The sequence below is a fragment of the Ischnura elegans genome, chromosome 4 (genome assembly GCF_921293095.1).
Source record: "Ischnura elegans chromosome 4, ioIscEleg1.1, whole genome shotgun sequence".
Classification (NCBI taxonomy): domain Eukaryota; kingdom Metazoa; phylum Arthropoda; class Insecta; order Odonata; family Coenagrionidae; genus Ischnura; species Ischnura elegans.
Window position 1 is genome coordinate 92,233,122 of NC_060249.1, and position 20,723 is coordinate 92,253,844.

A 20,723-nucleotide genomic window follows, 5' to 3' on the forward strand; every position below is an offset into this window, starting at 1 on the left:
CTGATATGTCAGCTTTTACAATGCAAAATGGCCGACCCGTTTTTCACGTGAACTTTGACATAAAGTAGACATAATCTTTCGTTTACGAAAAATATAACTCGGAAAATTTGAATCAAAATATAAAGTAGAGATTTCTAAAAGAGTACTAATTAGAAATCTAGGGAGAAAAAAGTTTGCGACGAAGGGAATAAGAGCGATTTTTCAATCGCGCGTCAAGGCTGAGCTACACGCCGCGGAACTATGAGGCTCGGTAACTCAGGCTGATTTTTCAAGTTTTTCAAAACAGAATAGAAGAATTTTTTATAGAAAATTGGAGTAGAATATATTGTAGTGTGCATTGCTGTATTGCCTGACTCAGAAATTATCATACTCGACTCGATATCAAAAAGTGCTACTTGGAAATCCCTATTATATTCCGAAGGAGCAAATGCAGACTAGGGAGCCTGTGACAGGTATATGGTCAAGATACAGTGATGCATTTGGAAAAGTACCCAAAGTCACCATAGCAAACACTGTTGAAGCTGAAGTGGAAGCTTATTTATCAGAGATGAATGCACCACCAAATTCCTTCCCTGGGAAATACTGGAAGACTTGTATCTTCTACCCAAGGCTGAAAGTATTAGTGAAGAGGTTTCTTTCCATACCGCCATCCAATGCGTTCAGTGAAAGACATTTAGTTCTGTAGGAGAAATATGTGAAGTAAAATACAACAGGCTTTATCCTGGCAGAGTGAAGATGCTTTGCTTTCTGAGCAGAAATTTAAAGTCTTTAAAGAGATACTAAATTTCTGAGACATTATTGATAATGATAAGATATTATCAATAAAAGGTAGATATTAAAGGAGATTTTTTATTTTAAATTAAAACATGAGTGCTAATATTCTAAAGTAATACCTATCATGTAACAACACTTTTTAGGTATGTTCTATTTTGAAATTTAGCTATTATATTTTAATTACATAGTGATGATATGAAAGATGCTTTTGTAAACTGACTCTTTCACAGAGTAATATTTTTTAAAGTGGTTTTCTTGTTACCTGCGCCCTGATTATGTAACTGTGAGAAGGGTGAGAGCGATGTCGTTGCCAGGGGCAACGCGATTCCCACGACGGAAGGTGATAGCAGCGATTATGAAACCGTGATCGCTCTCTTTATCACGCTGCGAGCGTCATCGGCCTATCACGTTCGAAACCCATGGTGACAAGCATATGCTGACATAAAAACGAGCACGAAATGCATATGTTAGCAAACAATTATTGTTTATTTAATTTAAAAATGCCCTATAACCGATTAAAAACCAATATAATTCTTAATTATTTCAACTGGAGTGCTCTGTTGACTTTATAGTTGCCCACGTTGTTCAATTGTTATATGCGCACGGTAGTGAATTCGATAGAGCTGCTTTATTTCCACACAGCAAATTGGAAAGTACTGCTAATTGAAGTACATCCGTGATTTAAACGTCAATTACTTTATATCGAAGTTTAATTATCAACATTTGCCAAGTACGTTCTCCAACATATCAACATCGTTAAACTCAACTGATTTGGGCGTTACCTGTTGGGACGATGAAATGTTCATGATGAAGCAAAACTCAGAACTATTCCACAAACTTTTATTTTAACAGACAGGTTAGTCTTGATAATGACGGTATAAACGTCGAAACTAGTAGACTGTTACAATAAAAGTTTGTGGAATAGTACTGAGTTTTGTTTCACCATGAACATCGTTAAACTCCTTTTCGATTTTTTAATCATCATAAATCAACTATATAACGAACAAAACATATGGAACAAGTAAAGAGAGATGTGAAAGAGAAGAAATACGTAGGAGTGAAAAGATTAGCTGCTAGGAGAACTGAGTGGAGAGCTGCGTCAAACCAATCCTAGGATTGTTGACCAGTGATGATGATGAAATCAACTATTAACTACTTACATTCAAATCGCTAGCGCGATTACACTTCCATTATCATTTCAATATTAATTAGTTTCAATCCAAGATCACGACTTTTTGGCCATTCTCTACGATATAGTAAATATAATGACTGCAGCATCTCCCGGCGAGCATTAGCATAATGGATTACGTTATCACACATCGGAAAGTAATACAACACTTTCCCCATAACTTTACCATAATACGAGTACTTTATTATAATATTATCTATTGGCGAAGCGAAGTACTTAGCTTTGAACTGCATCCATTTTATGTTTTCGTTGTTTGTTATTGTTATTTCAAATACTCCGCAGACGACGCATTCTTGGACAGAGATGTGTCGAAGGATTTCATTGGCTCTTCAGATTTCTCAATGATACCAACCTCACGCGCTCGTACCTGTATGATACGCGCGATGACGGTGGCTTACATGATCGCGTGATACAGCGGAACGTGATAGGAGAACGTGATGGTCATCTCTCGCCGTCGTCGCTGTCACATTTACATAATCAGGGCGCTGGAATTAAGTGATTTTTCTTGGAGCCTACGGCATCAGAATCGATGGAATCGTGTCGGTAGAATCGGAATCGAAATGTCAGAATCGGAATCGGGATCGGAATCGATAAAATTTTGGAATCGACCCATCACTAGTAGTTTCCTTCATCAAAGAAAACGAAAGGCATTGATTGCGACTCGTTACCCACCATTAGTGTATTCATAATACACAAATTATTTGGTTTTTGAATTACCGGTTTTGACGAATGGCAAGGGTCAAATTTTATCCTCATTTGAAAAAGGCCAGATTGGCGCCCATGCGATTCCACTCCACGTGACGTCACAGGGACCTAGTTTCTACATGAGAGGATAGGAGTTATGCATCGTCTGAGGTTACCAATGCATGCATGAGGCACAGAGCTCAGGGAAACATGTCTTAATAATCACTAGGGGCACCGAATTTTCGCGAACCGCGAAATATAACGCGAAATTTTCAAGGTTGCGCGAAATTCACTTGGTTCCACGAAATTTCGCGTTTTAGCACTTTTTCTGCGAATTTGGCGCGATATTTTCCACCGTTGCCGGTAAAAAATACCCCGTTACTTTAAGTTTTCTTAAAAAACCGGTATCAAGAACCGAGCGCATAAAGTCGGTGCTTTGGAACCGGCTCGGAACTGTTGCGAGGATTTGAATTTGGCGCCCAAATCCGAAATGGTTCGCAGCGTATTCAAGGCCAAAAAGTAAAAAAAAAAGTTTTGAAAACGCATATATTACTTTCCGATTGCATGGCGTCAATGTCTTTCTTCTTTTGAGAGTTGCTCCCTAGCACGCGCATTTAAGGGGTCATCAATTTGTCGCTCTCGCCAAAATTGTAAGATTCTGTAGTCGCTGCCACGTAGGCCGCTTTCAAACAAGCTGACTTTTCGCCTGCAGCCGGCCACGGCACGGTGAAGTTCTTTCAACATACTATAGATCTATGGATGTCTTCAAACGAGTCGAATCACACCGTTGCGTTGACGGCAAGGCGCCCATTTCAATCCGGCCCGGCGATGCTCCGTCTACGGCGTGAAATATAGGCTATGCTACATTGAGGCCGCTTTCAGACGAAACGACTTTTCACCGGCCGCCGTTCACGTGAAATTCGGGCGGCTTTCAGACGAAACGACTTTCTGCAGCGCCGTGTGCTGTGCCGTGAACGGCACCAGCGGGAAATCGTTTCGTCTGAGAGTGGTGTTAAGATTGTTTCATGTGTATATACAGCAATTCTGCGATATACGAGCAAGATGCGTTTCGAGAGCCTATTCGTAAGTTGATAAACCTATGCAAGCCGTCGAGAAGTGTGGTTATCCTGCAGAATGCAACCCCGCATTGCAATTTTACGTTAATTCATGGCCGCTTAGTTTATGAATGTTGTCGCTGTACCGGCGTGTTGAGCAGTTTATTGTTGAGGTTATAAGAACTGCGAGAGTGAAGCATGCAAATCAGTTGTCAATTTAAGTAACAATTTAAGCTAGTTACATCACAGAATGTATTTTAATCTCACTTAGAAGTTACAAAAAAAACCTGGAGAAAGAACCAGTGGCTGCCTGATGTAATGAGACATGTTGGTCGATCATGCATTCTTAACAATGTGTTATTTAACTTTTTTACTTGGTAAATAAAATTATGGAGGCGATCTTGAGTTTTTTTAACAGACCTTTCTTGTTAATTAACATTTTTCGTGAAATTATTTTCATTCACTTCTTGTGGTTGTTTAATTACCTGAATTAATGGCAAATTTAAATAGAGTTCATCCTTGGAACCGAGTATCGAGAACTGATGGGGGAGAACCAGAACGGTACCGAGAGCCGAAAAAATTTAAGAACCGAATCAACCTTAATTTATAGAATTCCTTTACCCTAGTCAGCAATGCACAGTTTGGAAAAGAAAATGATTCTTCGCTTAATAGTCTCAAAAAATCTGTGAAACTTTCCATGTGTGAGGTCCTGAAGCAAATAGGATAAAGACTAATATCAAGTTGTCATTCCTTGTATAGTGACCCAGGGAGGAGCATTATTACAGCCATGGGAAGATTATTTAACTCAAGGTGTATATTGACAACTGATGTGAAGGACTTAGACACAATTGTTGCTTATGTCCTCATATAATCATTAACAGAAACTCAAGAACTTTTTGGCTATTCTGCTTTGAAGGATTCTGTTAGATCAGTTCAGGAAGAAGGAAAAGAATTTTCAGTACTTCCACTAATTCTTGCCCTTTAAAATGATTTTTCCCCATTTTGTAGAAAATTTTGTGAAAACCCTGTGAATACCTGTGGCAAATGTAGATGCAGGAAGAGGATTTTCCATGCATGGAAATATAAATAAAAGAACCACTAAACTTCCAAAAATGTATAATTAAAGTCAAGTTTGACCAATGGATCTCAATTCTAGTAAAATAAGGATTCAGCCAATTTTAAATTCCAGAGTGTGAATAATCTCAGAGGGCATATTAAAAAAATATAGATAATTGACAAACACATATGTAATTGCATGTGTTGATATTATATTTTTTGTGTAAGACCTTAAAGACTTTTGTTATCAATTTGTTTAATATCAAGTTTTTTACATCATGCAGGCCAATGAGACAATGAAATTTAGACCAATCAAAAATATTCCCCATATATATAAATCCCGCATTTGTCAAGCGGTATGCGGTTGAAATACATACATACATAGCAAAAAGTGTTTATGATGTGTATGTAACAAATGCTTAACTTATTCCTTTAGCATTTGCTTTGACCCTTCTTTGTCATGGTTTTTACCATTAAAAATATATTTAAGATGCCAATAAGCATTTTTATTGGTGATTATTGTTCTTGGGATAAAAAACAATATTTGTGACGAGTGAATTTTTATGACGAAACTGTATTTTTTTATGACGAAATTGCAGTTTTATGACGAAATTTTAAACCGAAATTGACAGATTTTTATGACGAAATTCACAGTTTTTATTCATCGATAATCTTTGCCTCTAATAATCACCTAATAAAACTGGCTTAGGTCGGAAAGTTTTCTTCGTTTGATGAGGTATTAATAAACCTTTTTTAAGCCAAGCGCTACCAGCCAGCAAGGTACTCAGCTATCCGCTAGCATCCTGCGTCCTATGAGCGCTCAGAGCCTCGATCAAGGTCACCTCACAAGGCGGGAGGGGGAACCAGAAATGCGTCGCACGGACTTTTTCCCATCATTCCTACTTACGCGTCGCGTTTTCGCGCGCTTGAAAATTTTCACTTTTCATTTAATCGCGAAAAATAGATATCGTCATTTAAAAATCTAAAAGCGTGAAATACGTACTCCAGGAGTTATAATCTTTCGATTTAGGCAATAAAAAAATAATAGGAAACCACCCTATTCCGTGTACCGTGTAAAACGGCCTTTACACTACGCAATTTTGATTGCGCCTTTGTACGCACGTCAGATTGTGCAATTACGTGCCACGTGTGAAGGCTGGCCCTCCTCACGCTTAGCTATTCCCCAATGTCTACTTTCTGCCCTCCGTGTAGATTAAAACTACTTCGATGTAATGAGGTTACGCATACTAGTTTTAAACAGCGAAAACTATGTTTTGAGTTCTAGAATGACTTATTTCGAGGAAGCTACAACGATACTTTTATTTCAAGATTCTATAACTAAGATTCGCAGTAATAATACGAATTCATTTTTCCATACCGCGTGCTGCAAAGGCTTTTCCGGTCTTCCCTCGCTCGGTGGGCTTATAACTTTATCGCGAATATTTACTTTGTGTTGTATATTTAAAAAAGTAGTAGAAATTGCATATATGGTTACATCTTGGAGAAAGGGTGTCACTGTATGTCACATCAATCCGTTTTTGAACTGCAAATAATATTGGATCAGAGGCGGGAGCTGATTCAGCATCAAATTTGGGGGGGTCATGACCAGGGACAAGCAAGTATGGAATACCGCCACTCCCCCGGGAGAGAGGGGGGTTCTCCCGTATAAAAGTTTTAAAATACTCATTTATTTCGCATTTTGGAGCCTAAAATTTCATATTATTATTATTGCTCCGAAAAATTACATGTATCCCGCACTAATGTTACCTTTTATATTTAAAAATTCCCGAGAAAACAGATTTATGCGTCCAGCGTTGACGCATAAATCTCTGCGCAGCAATTTGATTGTTCGACCCGCCGCCGGTATTAAAAGGTTTCCGATTCAGATGACGATATGTCTGTTCGCTTAGTGGAGATATCGTAGGCTACCATCTTATTGGCTCGTAAAATTCAATAAAGTTCGTATTTTGCGAATACCCTTCTGACGCATAATTTATGCGTCATTGGTTTTTACTTGCAGGTTATATATGTAATACCCATTTAATATTATTATGTGGTAGGCGCGATTCGAAAAAACGAGATTATGACTATCATATACTTTTCTGAAGTCGAATAAGAATAAGCCATTGAAAGTAAGATATGAAGTGTTTGACAGACACTGCGAACTAAATTTAACACATTTTGTTCTTCGTTAACGCGGCACAGTATTATTTTTACAACCCAAACTTTAATGTAAATGACGATTATATCTCTTTTGTTCTTGACCTCTTGTATAAACTTCTATAAGTATTTAATCTTGAGGTTTATGTTCTTTGATATAAAAAAACATGTGCCGACGTTCCGAAAACTTATTTTCCATTCTCAGGCCTTATAATATGAAAAAATATACAAAATAAATACAAAAGCTGGTAAGGTAAGCATTGATTTTACAGAGCAAAAATTTCCAATGAAATTTTAAATAATGTATTTAAAATTTTAAAAATAAATTAAGAATTTATGTGACATTAAGTGAGTATCTATAAATTCGCTTCCACTTAAGCATAAAATCGGTTCCTGATTATATAATAACGAGTTGATTGGGCGCTTGAATTCATCAAGCGGGTAAATAGGGCGGTGGGAACATAGTTGTGTCACATATTTTCGAGTCATGTGCCCATAAAAGGTTTAAACAGCGAAAGAAACACCCAAAATAGCGTTTAAATGAGTGAAATAGGCGAGCAATACGCTCATTCACAGTCAACAATACTTAAGACATTCCTAGTAACCACGGTGATAAATGCTTCGGGAAACCGTTTAGATGTGAATTATTTACGCAATGTAGAGGAATACATAGTGTATGATCGATGAACTTATGAAATGTAGCCGATTTTTCATATTTTAGCCCTTACCCTAGGATTGTATCACCTCCATTCTTGATTTTTAACGTTTGAATACAGCAAACTTAATGAAAATAAAAAAATCATATTTAGACAATAAACGAACAGAGACTAATGAAATGATTATCCGAATAAATGTCTCTAATAATGAAGTAATGTTCGGATTTCACTGACGACATATGTCTCTCAATGCTGTCATCTGTTTATATCTAAGGAAGGTTTTTAACAATAAAACGAATTTATTACAATAAATATATGAATACGGTTAAGAAACTTGAATTGGAGAAAGGACCAAAAAATGTTCAATTGTCCCCGTAGATGTTAAATTCTATAAGTAATAGCAGTTCGATATATTTTACAAAAATGTAGATTCGATATGTGTCGAATGGGAGCTTTAAAATCATATATATTTAATTGGTTCAGCATGAAAAATGCTATAATAAACATATTCATAAAATTTCTTCGGTTTAACATCAAGAGTTAGACAGATACGAAAATTTGCATATTTGCTACCATAATCATCTCGAATTATCAAGTATACTGACACGTGAAATTAAAATTTCGCAATCCTATTGATTTATCTTCCCGTTTGGTCATCTACCCTATATTCCATGGTCAAATACGCCCGCGGATGTAAAATCCTGCATGTTATAGCGATTCGATATATTTTAAGAAAACGCTGAATCGATATATACCTTATGAGACACTACATGAAAAACATATTTCCATTGGGGTTGGTGAAATATACCAGGATGTGCACATTCACCAAATTTCATTGGTCCAAAGGATATATGAATCAAGTTATGCTAATTTGCGTATTTTCTATAATAATCGATTCGATCATTCGATTATAGTGCATCTGTAATGTAAAATTCGCAATGCTTTTGATTTTAATTCCGGTCCATGGCCATTTACCATATAATTCCTGGTCAACTTTGCCCATTGATGTAAATTCCGATGTGTTATAACAATTCCATATATTTTAAGAAAAAGCAGATTCTATATATATCGAATGAGAGACTACATACAAAAAATGTACCCATTGGGCATTGTGAGGAATACCAATGTGTACTCATTCACCAAATTTCATTGGTCCAACGCATATACTATTCAAGTTATGCCAATTTGCATATTTGCTACAACAATCGATTCGATCTTTCGATTAAACTGCCATCTGCACTGTAAAATCCGCAATGCTGTATATTATAATTCCAGTTAATAGTCATCTACTCTATAATTCCTGGTCAACAATGCCTGTGGATGTGAAATCCAAAATGTTAAGGCAAATCGATATAATTTGGAAAATGAAGATTCGATATATATTGTATGTGAGACCATATACAAAACATATTTCTATTGGGCATTGTGAGGAATATCATGATATACCCAATCCCAAAATTTCTTTGGTCCAACTTATATAGCAATCAAGTTATGCCAATTTGCGTATTTGCTATAATTATCGAATCGATCTTTCGATTATACTGACATCTGTACTTTAAAATTCGCAATACTATTGGTTTAACTTCCAGTCTACGGGTATTTTCTATATGATTCCTGGTCAACTATGTCCTTGGATGTAAAATCCTATATGTTATAGCAATTCGATATCTTTTAAGAGAAAGTAGATTCGATATATATCGAACGTGAGGCTACATACAAAACATATTTCCATTGGGCATTGTGAGGGATACCAGGATTTACCCATTCACGAAATTTCATTGGTCCAGCGGATATAGTATTGAAGTTATGCCAATTTAAGTATTTGCTACAATAATCGAATCGATTTTTCGATCATACTGACATCTATACTGTAAAATCCGCAATCTTATTGATATCCCTTCTATGGTCACTCCCTTATCCCTGCCTTCTCTAATATCCCCGCTTTCAAAATTTAGTCTATGTTCTTATATTGGTGACGTAGATAGACGGGATGCGTGTATTTCTTACGGGGGCCTAATACAAAAAGATATAAATTCAAATCGATGTATCTTCATTAGGAAACATAATTCACCTAAATAATTTATGTGTGCGCATAATTCATTCTTTTCCTTACATATTGTTAACATTTTTATTTCCGTAACTATGTAAATAAGCCCAAAAAATGGCTCAATCGAATACAACCTTGTATCAATCATAACTTCGAGTCTAATCAATCGATCCGCTTGATTTAACTTTTGTCGGATGAATGACATTATCAGCTTTTATATATTTGACTTTCATATTCAAAACTTGATTAATAAAAAAGTTATTAGCGATTAAAGCGTATCCAAGGAGATTGGTATCGATATAACTCGCACATGAATCGATCGAGCGGAATTATCACCATTGCAAAAGTTGACCATTTTTTTTTGTTGGTTTTTCCAGAAGATTCCAAATTTTCATATGGCACATGTCTCAAGGCCGAAATCCGAATTTGAAAAATCCCCCATCACGATAATGTAAAATCGAAATCGTTTATTCCTCGGAATTGTTTCGACATTTGAAAATTCCAAGATAGCCAAAAAATCAACCAAAAAATTCTCTACCAAATAAGTCAAGGAATTCGTCGTACAATTATTGCAAGTTGGTCAAAAAAATTCCTAAACTTTTTCCATAAGAAAAGCATAGAAAACGTTCAAAAAATAAAAAAAATACTAAATATCAATTTGTCGCTATGGCAACCATACCAAAAAATCAACCAAAAAATCTAGTTTATGTCCATTGAATATCATGTTCCTCAGACGTTTAAAAGTACAAAATAAAAGCGAAAAAGTTTTAGTCCCATAAGGCTCCCATGTTAATTCAAGTCGATATATCTCGAAAACTAATCGACTTTTTCAATTTTTAAGAATTTTTCTCCCGATGAATTTTTTTTTAACTTTTACGTCCAATAAGCCAAATACCCACACCTATCACAGATTTGGCTGCGTAATTGTATCAATGAGTCAGTCAGTCAATCAATTCGTCATTATATATTAGCTTAATTAATATGTTTTGCTTCATTCAGGAAAATCGTGTATAAGAATGGTATTCAACTCGGAATACGTAATTTATCTTCTTATCGAAGCGATGTCTGTGAGTGGGAAGGTTCCTCAGTTCTGACGAAGATACACTGATTGTGAACAGTGCGCCGTAAACTACTTTTTATTGCTGCGGTAGGAGCGCTGCTACGCTCGTTGCCATGGCAACCCTTATGTCAATCTATTGACAGCTCTCATTTGTTTTCTGGCGTTTAGTTTGAAATATATTCGAAAAGAATAACCCTCGCAGACGATAGTGATGACCTCAAACTATATTACTGTGAGTAGTTTTTTTTTATCTTTAAGTAGTTAGTTTTATGCAGAGTATATTTTTTGTACTTTTGAAGAATTACAGATTTGCAGCTGAGGCGATAAATGAGGAAGTTAGGAACTAGTGGTCATTTTAATTTAATTTAATTTATTTGCTTTAACAGGCAAAATGCCCATATTACCATATAAACACATTATAAAAATAATAAACAAATCAGTACCATAGCATCAACAAATCACTTTCATCATTTTCTGTGATGAAGGTTGCGATAAAATAATTTGGATTAAATTTGAATTGTACGCTTATAGGATGACTGCCTTTTAATTTAGGCGATGAATGTTTATTTTCCTTTGAGTCTTCATAGTGGTTTGTTAGTAGGCAATAACCACATAGTGTGAGAGATCCGGAATCGGTATGAGATATCCTACCTGGATAATAGGAAGCTACAATTAAGAGCTACGAAAGTATCTCATATTTTTGCCTTTCATTTCTTTGTAAATTGTTTAAACATTTTCTGCTGCTCCCTCTTATCGAACATCGAAATTGGTCCCTGTTATTTTTGCCTTCTCTCTGGCGCATTTCCAAGAATTTGATGCTACCTATGATGTTCGTTTTTGAAATTCATCCCGTGATATCACAAATCTTCGTATTAAAACCGCACGCCATTTATCATCGGTTTCCTCGCTATGTTGCAACAAGGATATTTCCGATTTCTTCAAGAAACCTATCGCATTATCGCCTCCGTGAAGTTAAATAACAGCATTAGGCATTTGTGAGTTATGCGTTCTTCCCTCAGGCGAAACCGGTCTTAAAACAATAGCGTCAAACGCAATCCTAATGGACTCTCCAATAATTGAGCAACAACTGCTCGCAGTGTGTTCCATACCACAATCTCGTGCTGCTTATGGTAGTCAAATTGGTCACGTACGCTCCCACGTACCCCAAGGTCGCTGTTATGCATTTATCAGCCAAGTTGTACGGGTCGTTCATGTGGGCTACGTGTGTTACCGTGGATCTATCTGGTCGCTTCTCGCTTCGAGGGTAGCTATGGCTTTGTTCACTTCATAATCCTCTGGGATAATTCCTTATCGAAGATATTCATGCTATGCATGTGGTATATAATTTTGGGTTTCGGATACATGGAAATGCGTGGATGACTCGTCCATCACTAGCAGCTTATCTGGATGCATTATAGTCACGGTTGGCATAGGTATTCATTCAAATAATCGATTTTATCACTAGATAATCGAATTTGAAAAAAAACGTCGGTTGGAGTTACTTTTTTCTGTTTTATTGGGACTTTTTATAAAATAGTTTGATTTAGCGGCTTAAAGTATGGTAATCTATGGATGTGTTCAAATTTGGCATTTACCGAGCATTTAGCTGGAACTTTTTGAAAAATGGAATATAAGTTTTCAGAAAGTCGGGGACGGAGGCTATGTGCTGTAGTATGTATAGTATCAGGCAGAGGCGGTCTGGCCAGGTGGGCTAGTCGGCGATCGCCGAGGGCCCCGAGCTTAGGGGGCCCCCACAACGCTCGCGCCTATCGGGAAGCCTTTATGAAAGTGAAAGGTAAAAAACTCTTCTTGAAAAAAGTTTTTTTCCATTATAAAATTCTATGTTTTCCATGGCTGCTTTATTTACAAAATACCCATTGCAAAAATACCATTAAAAATAAATTAAATAAAGTTGTGAGAATATGAAAGAGAACCTGATGCTTTTTTGAAAGGGTTATTTGAAAAGGTTATTTTAGAGGCTTTTTAGATTTCAGTGCAGTTTCAAGGAACCAATTCACTAAATAGAGCCATAATACATTATTAAATTGTAAAAGCTGTGAAATTCTCACATGTCTTAGTATTTTTTCTTACGAAATTGCTATTTTTTATTAACTTTTATCTAGTTTTTAAGAGCTAAAAGCGCGTCAAAATCCATTTTCGGTCATGCAATTTCCTAATATTTTATGGGGGAGGACCTCCGATTCCCCCGGTTAGGGGGGCGCCCGAGGGCCCCCAATCACCCCAGACCGCCCCAGGTATTAGGGGGCTTGCGGTGAATGGCATACTCCCGATAAGTCCTGCTTTTTAATCTCTGGGGAGGAGCAGTTGGCCACTATTCATTAATGGATGAGCAGACCCATCATCATCATCACTGGTCAACAATCCTAAGATTGGTTTGACGTAGCTCTTCACTCAATTCTCCCATCGGATAATCTTTTCACACCTACGTATTTCTTCTCTTTCACATCCAAATGTATGATAGTTTCAAATCAACCTCTAACATTCGATGTGCAAGTCGCTCATCGTCATTGGACATCCCGAAATCGTGGGAGATTATTCTGTCATTTCGGATGAAACTGCCCACTTACGGAGGGCTGTAGGTTCTTAAAATGAACCTATCAATTAATCACTCATTGCTCGAGGCAATCAACGAGATGGAGTTCTCTTTGTAGGCAACAACAATAGCACAATGTAAATGAACCGTTCCCGTGGCAGTGACCCTTATAAGTGAGCCATTACTCGCGCGCCGAAGGCTCTCAATAATTGAACTTCCAAACAATGCCCATATTTGGGATAATTCGAAGCGTTAACGTCAAGCGAATTTGAGCTCGAAATCGAAGTTTCAGGAGAACCTTTGCTAAAAAAATTTAAAGGGTTCACGTCTTCGGGTATCATTCGACTATTGGAGTGATATTGCGTTATTAGAAATTTCTTCTTCAAATGACTCATTTACTGAATAAAGAGTTTAACAGTTGAGGAAATTGGCATCTTAGAGAGAAGTGAGGTATTGGAATCCCCCCAGGTATTGGCTATTAACATAGATGTGAAGAACATGAACCAATGCGGAACCCGCGAGAGAGATTGGTTGAAACCGGCTTATCTTACCGCCACGCCAACCTTGCCGCGACAACATACTCAATTTTTGCGTTCGAAGACGAAAGGATACTTTGGGTGGTTGTCGGTTGTGGCTCATGGGAAGGAAGGAGGCACCGATGTTTATTTATTTCCTGTCCTGCTCATCCCGAGGATTTCTCCATACGGATTGGCGTCCTGCATCCAGGGGCTCGGGGAAGGGAGGTGTGCAATCTATCTGGGGAGGGGTGCGCCCTGGACGGAAGTGCATCGGGAGGTAGGCGGGAGAGGAGCGGGTGGCTAGCGGAAGAGGAAGGGGGAAGCGGGGAAGATTCTTCGTGTCTCCAGGGAGGCTGTTACCGTCCGGTCGCTCGTTGTTTTAAATCGTGCGTGCTTTAGTTCATGGGCGCCCTCTCACCGAGAGCAGACATCCGCTGTGGCCCGCGAGAATAGAATAACCTGTGCCCTTACTGCCGTCTGATTGACTAGGTGAGCTGTTCTTCTTGTTAGAGTTTATTCTTTCCTGGCCAAACCAGTTAAATCTTTTCAAATAAGGCACCGGGTCAACTCTTGTATCTTAAGCAACGTTTTGATTATAAAAAAAATATTTGGTCGAAAAGTTGGTTTTTGAGAGAAGTCGACCCGATAGTTTACCCGATAATAATATGCCTAAGAGTCGATCTCCGTTTGTTTTTTTACCATTATTCATATCTTAATAAACTTTTAAATTATGACGTTGATGTAGAAGTTGATCTGGTGCCTCGTCAGCGAAGAATGCGCATTTAGTGGCTCTTTATTTGTTTCTGACAATAATAGTTCCTCCCGTGTTATTTTTACCCGTGTTTAAACTGGAGCAACTTTATCTTTTATTTCGCGGGAAGGTGTAACCGATATCATAATATGCAAATTAGTGGATTTACATTTATTTTGTTCGAAATATATGCACATGAAAGCACACATGCACGGCAATTATTAGTTTTCTGGGATTTAGCTTGGAATCCTTTTGACTTCCTGGCATAACTAGCCAAGGTTGTGTACTGATTGAGCGAAAGTGATTTACTCTTAGACGTAATGAGTCTTACTGAAGCATGTGGATCAACTCTTACGAAAAAAAATATTTATTTGCTTTCCTTGTGTGTGTGTTTATAAATTTTGTTCTGAGGTAGAGAAATTTTATGTCACCCTTTTAATGTGATTGACGGAAGACATTTCAATGATATTTACTTTTCCTAGCCTTACTAATCATGTCAGTGCCCACGCTAAGAAATGCCTATGGATATTTTGAATTTTTTTGGCACTTTGCATGTTGTTTATAAAAAAATATTTGGACCTAAATTTTTTTAAATAATTATACTCTCGTAAAAATGATAAAAGACGAATTCATTACAAGAGAGGTGAAAAATGAATAAATACGCAAATACGCGTAAAATAAGCGCGGGGTGCGATTTGAAGAGAAAGTTCGAAATTCCTATGCAATATCGTCTAGCATTTTGAACGATATAATGAATGGTGAGTGTTTTAATGTTTTAGCGGAACGAGTTTTATTGTGACCATGAATATTTTAAGCATCTAATTGTCTTCTAATAAACTATATTCAAGGAAAACCACAGGGAAACGTCTTTTTGGGATTTCTATTTTCTTCCTGAGACTGCAAGCATTCCCAACCATTTCTCTATTGTTTGAGCGTAGCGCTTTCAAAATTGTTGTAAAACGGTGCTTGCTTGGGTGATAAAATATGCACCGAGTAGATATTTCTACTGGAAAGGCATTGATTTAGTTAGCGGGAAGATTTCTTAAAGAGAACGTCGTAAGATATTGTACGTGGTATTTCCTAGCCGTTACATAAGCATTTGAGGTCGGCATTTATTTCCTGGATTTTTGTACTCGCGGAGTCTGTGAAAGTCAACAATTTTGTTTACTCGCAGCCGCAAAATATGTCATCCTGAAAAATTTTCCGATACGCCTAGTGTTGGAGTGCATATTTCAAGGCATAGATAAACATCCTGGCCAAGGAAGGATGAGGAAATTGATAGATTTGTTAACGCGTGTATTACAATTTTAGGCGAATGCGCTAGTATATTTTACAGGTATATTAATTTTCCTGTTATTTTTAAAAGATTTTTTGGCCTAGTGAATCATTACCAAAATAATAATGCATAAATTTTATCATTAAATTTACAAGAATAGTTAATTTTATTATTCTTAGTTCTGTTTTGATAAGTGGGCTGATTGGAAATACCTTACGAATTTGTATGCATAAGGCAAAAAATTAAATTCTTGACTCGTTCTTACTTGGACCTGGTTAACAGGAGATAATTTTCTAGGATAGGGATATATTCCTCTGATTAGGTGCAACAATAGAATTTATGAATTTTGAGGATATGATAACCAAAATTGGCTTTCTCATGGTATTGTTGGATTTCTCACAGTGCAAAAATTAATCTAAAATGTATTTTTCTCATATTAAACTCAATGTGTTGATGATTTTCTATGAATTACAAAAATATTGTCGAGAATGATAAGGAGTTTGTCTCTTTTCATTGGTCTTGTTCAAAGGACTGTACGTAACTGGAAAACTTCATATACGCCTTAATTTTTAAACCGTAGAGAATAAACGCCACGTGTTTTTTCTCCGTAGGCTCAGCAGTATATTCTTATTCCCCATTTTCGTTCGCATATAAGGTTTCGGTAATTCTATTGTAGCATCGTCTTTATTCGAGGTACAAATATTTGCACGTTTTTACTGGCTGCACAAATAGTAATTTTTAATTATATAATCACACTTAAAAGTCTCCGACTGTACTTCGTGGAATAACTTCGATCCGTACATTTCACCATTAATTTTTTCCCGATAGTAAATTATATTCTTATTGATGACGCATTGTTCTGACACTAGGGGTATTTCCAAAAAATAAATTGTGACATGCACAAGGCGGAGTTTATTTTGCTGTACAATCAATGTGCGAAGAATTTTTCTTTCTCTTGGTCCATCGGTCCATCCAATTTACCCCTTGTATTTGCGCGCTGTTGGCCCTCAACATGTAGAGCGTAATTTCATCATAAATTTTTAATTCTAAATAAATGGTGGTTATATTTAATGAAAAAGTGCTCATCTCACGAGGTATTTCTCAAAAGCATGTGTCACACAGTTCCATCGTCCTTGGCGGATGGTAAGCTAAAATTGTCGTCAAACATCGTTTTACGGAACTTATATGTAAGTATTTGTAAAATTGTACGTGTACGCTCTTTGAATATGTAATTTAACGTATGATATTGATTTCGGTCTTCAATTAAAGCTCGCGCTTTCTCCCATGTGGCGCCAATCATCCGTCCATGATGTTATTTAGGGACAAAATGCCACTGCAAACTGAAATACTTCTAAGGTAAAAAAATATGCGCATGGCAACACATTCAACACAATAAAATGTATCATTTTCTTACTTGAAGTACGAAGATATTATCTTCAAATAATGGCAATCATCTGAGACTTCCGCTGATGTCGAACCTTATGACTTTTAACGATTGGTTATTTCCCGTACAAGATATCGTTACTCATCCTCTATATAATGAAATTTACTCAGTATTACAAATTCACTGATATTTTCTGTATGATGACGAATCCATTAGTTTTGTAGCCTATGTTTTATTTTAACTTACATCGCTCCTACGAAGTACTATATCCGTTTTTCCAATAAATTTCGTATTCTTTGCCACATTGGTTGCACAATGACGCTAAGTAGGTATAAAAAGTATGCGTTTTATAATTTCCAATTTTTACGATGTCGACAATAGCCATTGAAAATGTAATATTTATCCGTGAGAGTACTTATGATGATACCCATTCCATCGGGAGTGAGTTAATTAATAATTATGAAAATATAAAGAAATCTTAGTGAATTCGATATTCGTGCTACACCAAGGAATGTAAATATTATTTATGGATAAAAATAGTTGATAACATGAAAAATTACTTTAAATAATCATTAAAGCCGATTAGAATCCCACTCCATATACAGGTGTCTGCAGAATATGTCAATCGGAATGTGAAAGGAGTCATGTGAATGTAGGAAAAGTGCACAAAGTTGATTTCCTCTGCAATTAAATGTATGTATCAACAAAATATTGACGTAATCTTTTCGCGGTCTCAATAAATCAATTGAAACTCATCGATATCGACACGATCTCTCTATGTAAAAAAAGACGCCTTATCTTTTTCGTAAAGATCCCTCGGGCTCGGATTTAGTTGGGATAGCAGGGGTCATGACCCCCCAGCTCCCAAATTTTATCAAAATTTCATTTTTATTACTTTTGTAGATTTTGTATCCTTAAATGTCAAAAACTGTTCAATTTCATTTGCTGCTACGAATAAAAATGAAATTTTAGGCTCCAAAATGGAAAAAATGTGTTTAAAAAAATTAACACGAAAGAACACGGAAATTTTCTCTCCCTCCACGGAGTATTCCATACTCCCCAGACCAAGTTCATGACCCCCCCTCCCTCCCAAATTTGATACTGAATCCGCCCTCGCGTACCTCGCCCTACTTTAGCCAACCGGCATTTAAAATCTTCACCTAATGGCTGTTTTTTTATTAGCGGCCAAATGATCTCACCCTGGCAGCACTACAGCATGAGATTTTTAGAATTTGCGTAATGTGTGCTTCGATATATTTATTTGCTTATTATTTTGGTTAAATTTGGATCATTTACGCGAAAGCGAGGTGTCAATATCTTAAGACTATATGTGAGTAGTCATTTTGATAGATTAGATTCCTTGATCATTATTCATAACATTTATTTTAATGTTATAATTTTGCTGCTCGTATCAACAAGCTTCCTGTCGGAGAGTTTGTTTTGACCGTTTGAGCAACCACGTATGAATCATAGTTGCTCTAACGTCACCAGTTGTAATTTGCTTAAAAATTGCTTTTGTTAAGAGTAGTGTTATGCAAGCTTTTCCCGGAGCTAACGTGTGCACAAACAATTGAAATAAGCACCTGCGTATTATAACCTGGGGTAGACGAGAAAAATCTTATGAATTATTTTAACTCTTCCGACTCTTGAATTTATGCCAGCACGGCGCTAATAAGGCAAACGTTCTCACCTTGGACCACGAGTGAAACTTTGATTATTCCATTAAATTGTCATTGTTTCACCTCGAATTCCTTTAAATCATGTTTGGAGAGGCTCTATAGGTGTGGAAACCGTTGAGTTACCCCGAATACGTCTTCCTGGGTAAATTTTTTGGCCCAACTTGACCTTCAGGAGTAAACTGAATTATATGCATCCTTACATGTCAACTGAGATAATGTCCATGTTTATCCTTTAGAGGTATCGCCATGCAGTTACCTGCCTCCGATAAATAATTGCATGCGGAAGGCGAGTCACTTCATCTGTCACGAATGAGCTGGTCGTGTACACATTGAATTGAAATGAAGGTTATTCAAGGCAGTACGATAAAACACGGAAGTGTGTGTGGGATACCACGTCACTTTTGTTTACACCATTATTTTCATTTTCTGAATATATGGTCGTTATTTAGGTTTTGATTTTTTATTTGATTATTTATACGTGATTGCACACGATCGTTTTTCCTGGGATTTATAGGTATTTTATTCACGATATTAGTTAGATGACTATCGCAGTCGATTTTCACACCTTTAGCAATCGCCTTATGATTTCAACGCAAAATTAGGAAATAAACTTCCAACTTATTTATTCATTAACTTTACTGATGGTCCTAAGTTAATTGGGCATAATTGCTCAAGTTTAAATGTGACCCATCGCGAGCCCCCCTTGGTGATTTCTGGCCAATTGCGCAACTCAAAAGTTTTGCACTGAAATAATTGTTCGGTAAAACCCATTCCAAACTTCGCTCTGAGAAAATGGCTTGGCGGTTTAACTGGCTAATATGCATAACCGGCAATTTGGAAATCCTGTTTATAATCCCGGCTAGGTAAAATATATTTTCATGGTGAACTTCATCCTTGGTTTATTTGACTGAAATAGTGGTGTAACGTTCTTTTACAATTAAAATTACTGCTCAATCGCGTGAATACTGTCGGTTTTTTGCCTCGGGATTTCTTGCCTATTTTCAACTCTTTCGCGTGAGCATCTTTTTGGAGTATAATATGGACGTTCAAAGTACAGGTAAGCTTGTGGACTATTTTACTGATACCTTTTACTGATACTACTTATACTGGTATTCACTTGGATACATATGGGTTACTGCTGATCATTGTTAGTCAGGGAGTCTACCTCTAGAGCGTACCAAGGCGAATGGAGGAGTCAAATTTCCGGGTAATGTGGATACAAACCAAAATGTCCGAAATTCAGTCATTCCTTGCCATGAGGGTCTGATCCGGATTATGCGGGAAGAAAGCGCTTTTTGCCGTCGCGAGCCAGTGGCATCTCATCCGATGCGAAAATATCTCCTCGAAGCCGTGAAAGGCTAGTTAGCTCGAATCCGAATTTCACTGTATATTGCCGCCGACCGTTGAGAGGAAAAATTGGTCGACAGAGCACATGTAGGTTTAGTTTACGGTTAACATAAGCTAGTATTGATTCATCAAATACCTGTTCTGATTCTTGGAAATTCGCCGTGATGGGAGTGATAAAAAATGTTTCTTCTCCATTAAATTATATTAACCCGGCCAATTTTATTAAATTTTGGGAATTGCATTTGATAATTTCACCGCAGTTACGGAAACATATTGCCATTATTATTGTGTGGAATTTTTTAAACTTTTAATTCTCCCATAAAATCAAGTCAGCCCTCTACATCATTCACATCCGACATATGTATTGCAAAAGTAGTGTTTTGTACATAGGATTCTTTTTTCGGATACATTTGATGGGATCAATAGAAAGTACTTTATTATTTATATAATTTCCAAGTATAATCTTTCTGCGATTAGAATTGTACTATAAGCCATCAAACAGTGCTTATTAGCTTCTGAAGCAAATCGAACTC

General features: G+C 36.8%; 1 protein-coding gene across 1 annotated transcript in view; it reads left to right on the plus strand.

Moving 5' to 3' along the window:
* The first annotated feature begins 14,135 nt into the window (after positions 1-14,135).
* The window catches only part of LOC124157774 (facilitated trehalose transporter Tret1-2 homolog), a 128,923-nt gene continuing 122,335 nt past the window's right edge, over positions 14,136-20,723 (plus strand). The window contains exon 1 of the mRNA XM_046532780.1: positions 14,136-14,242. The gene's annotated coding sequence lies outside the window, so the exon portion shown is untranslated. The remainder of the gene's footprint in view (positions 14,243-20,723) is intronic.